The sequence below is a fragment of the Nanorana parkeri genome, unplaced genomic scaffold (assembly GCF_000935625.1).
Source record: "Nanorana parkeri isolate BGI_ZX_2015 unplaced genomic scaffold, ASM93562v1 scaffold203, whole genome shotgun sequence".
Classification (NCBI taxonomy): Eukaryota; Metazoa; Chordata; class Amphibia; order Anura; family Dicroglossidae; genus Nanorana; species Nanorana parkeri.
The window spans coordinates 1,173,523-1,179,522 of NW_017306471.1; positions in this window are offsets into that span (position 1 = coordinate 1,173,523).

A 6,000-nucleotide genomic window follows, 5' to 3' on the forward strand; every position below is an offset into this window, starting at 1 on the left:
GCTGCTCTCAATTCTTCATATGCATAGTGCAACGTGCTTATAAACATGTGGCATTAATGTCAACACTGGGCACACCCAAATGTAACACTAAAATATAGGTGCTGGTAACAACCTTGTTACAGGGATCACAGTTGATCACGTTACTAAGCTAACATAACCTTCTTTAGCAGTATTTCCATTTAGTGAAAGTATAGGGCTATGGAGAGAGGAACATTTTGCATACTGATTCAAATGACTGTTTCCCTTTTACTGTAAAGGATTGTGTATGTCAAGCATACATTTATGGAAAACAGCTACTTTATGTTCTGATACAATGGGGACTGATAATACTAAACAAATGATTTATACATTTGGGTGGAGATCAAATGGTGCCAAGTTTCAACTTAAAACCACATCTAATGCTACCCAAAGGCAGCAGACAATAGTGACCCACAACTGGGCCAAAGAGAATCTCATGTGCACAGTGATGATTACATTTTGCTATTGTTCCTTTGGCAATAAACTAGTGCTTTTCTTTGCTACTTGGCTGCACATCTTCCCTTTCCATATGGTTAACACTGCAAAGTAGGATTGGGAATTGCTCTAGTGTTGCTCTAGCCCAAAGGAAGGCAGTGGACATACAGCCATTGTAATCTATGGCGGGCCTTACTGTTTAGTTGCTTCAATGGCTTCAGAGCTACATTTACAACGACAGAGAACTGTTTAGTCGCAGAGTCCAAGTTTGACAACTTCAACATTCCTCATTCAGGCCATGAGAGGAGAGGATTTCTACCATATGGCTGAAAATGGAAATCCCTTGGGCTTAGTGGCCCTTTAGCATAGAACAACACATATTTTATAAGTACTGCAGACATTATATGAACGTGTACAACTGCCATAGCACTTGGCTCAGAAATGGTAAATTCTATAAACAGCATATATACAGTTCTCTTCTGCATAGCGTGCTGACTTGCTAAATATTTATAAAGAACACACCCATAATTTTATTAAAAGCAGTCAAGACAAAGTTACTTGACTTTGCAAAGTACAAGTTCTGCCTATTAATTAAAATTCACATCATCAGTGTGGGAAACAGATGAAACATTTTGGATGCTAATAAACAGGTTTTGCCTTTGCATTCATGTATTGTGGTCTCCCTCTAGTGGTCACACAATTAAATACAAGCTGCAATACAAAACATGCAATTATAATTTCTATATCTGTATATGTATTTATCTGTCTTTTGTGTTTGTTTGAGTATGAAATATATTAAATAAAAGAGTTATAAAAAAAGTTATCAATTTTGCTTAATTAACATTTTAAAATATTTTACAGAGCAATTTACATATTAGTAATAGTTAGGTTGAATCAAGACATGCCTATACAGGTCAACCAAAAGTAAAATGTATTGCTAAGCCAGATTTGATATAAATAGAACTTCCAGTTTGAAATTGCTAATTACAATCCAGGTGCATCAAAACCAAAGTGTTTCAGATTTTAGGTAGTAACGCCTGTCCCCTTCCAGCATGCTGCACAGAAGGACCCTTGGTCCCTTTCTAGAGATCTGACCCCCTGCTTAGTCAGACCTATAGCTCTACAATTAGAAAAGTTCCCACTTTCTGCTGACTGGAGAGAGCAGAGGTCCTTTTCTGCAGCAGGCTGGAAGGGGATAAGTTTTTCTTCAAAGGATGTACAGTACGTTTTTTTTACTAAGACTTTTCTTGTATTTTTAATGCACCTGGAATGTATTTAGATGATAAAAACAAGGACTGCATCTATAATTAGGGATAACAGGTATGGTACCTTAGATTCAGACAAAGAATGGGCCTGGTGGAGGATGCAATTACATCACTTTAAAGGAGAACTATGAGGTGAGTGATTTTCACTCAGCCACATAGTTGGAGCTGACGTGTGACAATTAAACTGTCACACGTCAGCTCAATAGATTGGGAAGGGAGCGAACACATACCGTCGCTCGCTCACTTCTCGATCCTGTCCCTGCAGAGAGCTGTGACTGTCACTCACTGGTCCCTGCAGGGATTCCCACCCTCCCCACTCCGATCCTCCAGTGCTGACTGGAGGGACGAAGGGGGGAGGGCGTGGGTACAGCTGGCTCTGCCTCTAGATAGGCAGAGCCAGCTGTCAATCATGCAGCTGGGTGGATCTCGACAGTAATGTTGGGATCCGTCCCGGCTGCGGCGGTCTCAGTAAAACGCGATCTGTAGCTCGCGGTATACTGAGCTTTGGGTCACGGGAGGACGCTAGTTTATGTGCTCCCGTGACCCTTAGGAGAACTATGGAGAAAAACACTTACCTCATAGTTCTCCTTTAAAATGCAGAGTGTGCGATACTATGGTATACTGTGCAATAGTACGGTAATAAATAATACTGTGTAGGAGGAGGGAAAGGGAAGCAAACAATGAACTCAACTTATCCACTTATTAGAGAAAACCTGTACTGAGAGCACTGACTGAACTACTCCCAAGGAGGCAGCCAATGCAGTAGCAATGGGGCATAGGCAGAGGAGTGGGGGCAGGTGGGTGCCTCTAGTGATGAGAAGTAGTGGGCAGAAGGAAACTCTCTAATCCCTACATGCTCGTTTCACCAATAGAACATTCCGCATCTCCTGTACTCAGGGGCAGGGGGGTACATATTGGTATTTGAGCACCAGTAATAATTGCAAACACCACCATAGTGGCACCCCTCCTAAAAAAAACAAAAAACCTTGGTATGCTTGTCACGGAGCGTGCACTTTTTTGCACTGGTGTCCGCTGCAGAGCTGGTGTTTCCTATGATGAAACCAAAACCACCCTATAAAAGAAAAAGGGCAGTGTTCTAAAACTTTGAGGTTTTGTTCCTCATCAGCCACCGATGGTATCCTGCACTTCCAGGTGTGTGGAATAATTGCTCCACCTAAGCACTGAAGCTTCTCCCGCCAGGCTCCTATATCACTGTGATATAGAGGTCACCCAGAGGAACCATATCTCAGAGACAGAGATCAGGTATTCAACGACCGAAAGTGTTAAATACCAGCGGTGGCCAAAAGTACTTCCTAGGACTATATTTCTTGTCAAAGAACTTCTTTTTCAAATCCTTAGATTGCTGGGTATATGTTTCCTTATCTTTACAACTTCATCTGTACTTTAGGAATGTCCTTTTGGGATCCACGCTATCCAAAGCTTATGATAACAACTGTCTACTGGGAAAAGGCCATTACCGTCAGTGTTCTTCTGGTAAACTTGGATGTTAATGTTATTCTCTACCACTTTAATCACTTCATTTCAAAAAGTTTACTTTGCTCTTACTGTAAGGGGTGGTGAACTCTAGCTTCTATTTCAGGTTATCTAAACCTTTCACAAATTCAGGGCTTATCGTCCTTCAAATAAAAATCTCCTCCCAAAGCTCCATTAAAATGTGTGGATACAACAGGGCAAATTTACAGCCCATAGGTGAACCCTTTAATTGATTTATAATGTGAACCCTTATATTTTCTCAAAACAAGCTTGATTGCTTCTAATAAAAAAATCTACTTTATCTCATCTACTGCATTTTTTACCACCTCTATATATCTGTTATGCTCGATAATATTATTTATTGATTTCACAACACAATCAATTCAAACACCTAAGAACATCCTTGGTATCTTCAGGGGAACACGGGACGTTTCTGCACAAATGGTTGGAGGTGTATGTCAATGTATTCTGAAAGTCTACCTGTGTGCACCAACACATGAAACTGTTGTGTTCATTAAGGAACCGAAGGAGCTAGCCGTAACTTCCGCTGATCTTCGGCTCACTTTGGCCGGCAGAGCCCTTCGGTTCAGTGAAACCGAAGGGCTGTTGTACAGGCTATTCACTATAGCCCTTACAGCAGCCAAAGGCAGGCAAATGGCTCAGCCGAGTCGATCGCATATGCTTCGGCTTGGCTGAGCCATTGTCACAGCCGTTTCGAATCTGTCGAAGCAGACCACTTTCCCTGCAAATGACAACAACTGGGCAGAGCTGCGCCCAGTTGTCATTTGATGACAGCCCAGCGTCCTGAGGTTATTTGAGGACACTGTGCTGTCACTGAATGACAGCAATGGGCAGAGCCAGCTGTGACGATCCGGCGGACTCTGACGATTTTTTTGATTCGGCCGGTCCCTGATGTGACAGGTGCAGACAAATGTAAAAACTTGGGGGGAGCTAGCGGTGATGTCACCACTAGCCTCGACCAATTGTATATATATATTGCCGGCATCCGTCAGCTTGTCATTTTGCGCCTGGAGTTCGTTGCGTGTGGTCGGGTCGGCGGGTGTCGTTTTTTTTTATTTTGCTGATTCGTCATCGTCATTGACAAAACTGAACGTCATGATTGACCTTAGCATTACATCAATTTTAGGGATTTTCTTTTTTTTTCAAATAAAGGAAATGTCAAAATTCCTTGTGGTTTTGTTTCTATTAAAGGATTTTTTCAAAAGTGTGGGCTCTTTATTTTTATTTTTATTTAACCCTTAGTGAATGGGTAGGGGTACAAGTACCCGTTACTCATTCACAGGGGGGGGGTCCCCTTTATTAAAAGGGGACCCTGATGTGAATAAGCCCCTCTGCCCGCACCCCCACAACCAACACCCCAGGGCTTGTGGGGAAGAGGCCCATGTTCCTATTGGCACAGGGAAAAGGTGATTTTCCAAGGGGGACCCTGAAAAATCCCCCTCCCAGTGCTGAGGGTATGTGGCCTGGTATGGCAGGGAGGGGGGGGCACTCGCTTGTCCCCCCCCTTTCCTGCCTTGCCAGTCCTGTGCTCGGATCAAGGGTCTGGTTGGGAATTTAGGGGGAACCTCACGTTTTTTTCCCCCTTTTTGGGGGTGCGTTTCCTTCTTAAAATTCCAGATCTAAAGGGCGTCATATGACTTTGGGGGGGGGGACCCCACATACTTTTTGTTTTAACTTGGGGTCCCTCCTAACAGGTCTGGTATGGTTTGGGTGGGGGGACCCCACACTGTTTTCTTTTCTTTAGATTTTTTTTATTACTACCGCTGAGGTAGCGAGCAGAATAGCCGAGCAGCATTTGACTATTCACTCACTGCTGTTCCGCCACTATGAGAATAGGGGTGAACGGCAGCGAGTGAACTGTCGGAGGTTCGGCACAGCCAATCCAGATGTTGGGAAGCATTTATATCGCTACAGTGTAAAGGTGCCCATACACTGTACGATTCTCGTACGAGAATCGCGGGAAATCCCGCAACCGTATGAGAATCGTAGTGTATGGAAGGCGTGCGACCGTTTCTACTGTACGGTCGCACGTCTTCTGGCGAACAAGCAGACTTGAAAACCCGCCGAGAATCGTACGATTCTCGGCGGGTTAGTGGCCTGCTTGTTCGACAACTGCTGAATGGGCCGGTGTGCGCACGCCCGTTTGCAGTAATCGGAAGCCTCACTGCGGTCATTGGAAGCCCGCCCCATAGCGGGGCGGGCTTTCGATGATCACAAGTACGATCTGCCTGTCCAAAATGGGCAGATCGTACGAGCTTTTAATAAGCTTAAGACCATCGCAAGACAAAAGTCTTGCAATGGTCGTAAGGTGTATGGGCACCTTTAGGGTGTTTTTTATCCATATAATTCCACTCTTTTTGTTGCTAAATACCCCATTCATATATCCGTTCCTCGAAATATTCACTACTTTTTTTTATTTTGGGTCAATTTTAAATTTCCTTCTCATATTTCATTTTATCTATAATAACTATCTCAATCCCCTTGACTGCAGGCTTAATTATAATGCTATTATCCTTCAGGAAAGTCTTTAATGGATTTTCCATCTTACTTTTCCCTCTTCCAATTTAGCAAATACTTCCAGGACAGCTTTTTTAAAAGTATTAATTAATTCCCTATTGACGTCAGCTGGGTTTAATGTAGTTTCAGGTTTCAAAAAGTGTACATCTTTCTTTGATCATCTCTTTCACTATTGACCAAGAAGAGATCTTTATATACCTTTTAAGGGTTAATTATTTAATACAGTTATTAACCTCTTGCCGTCTGCCCG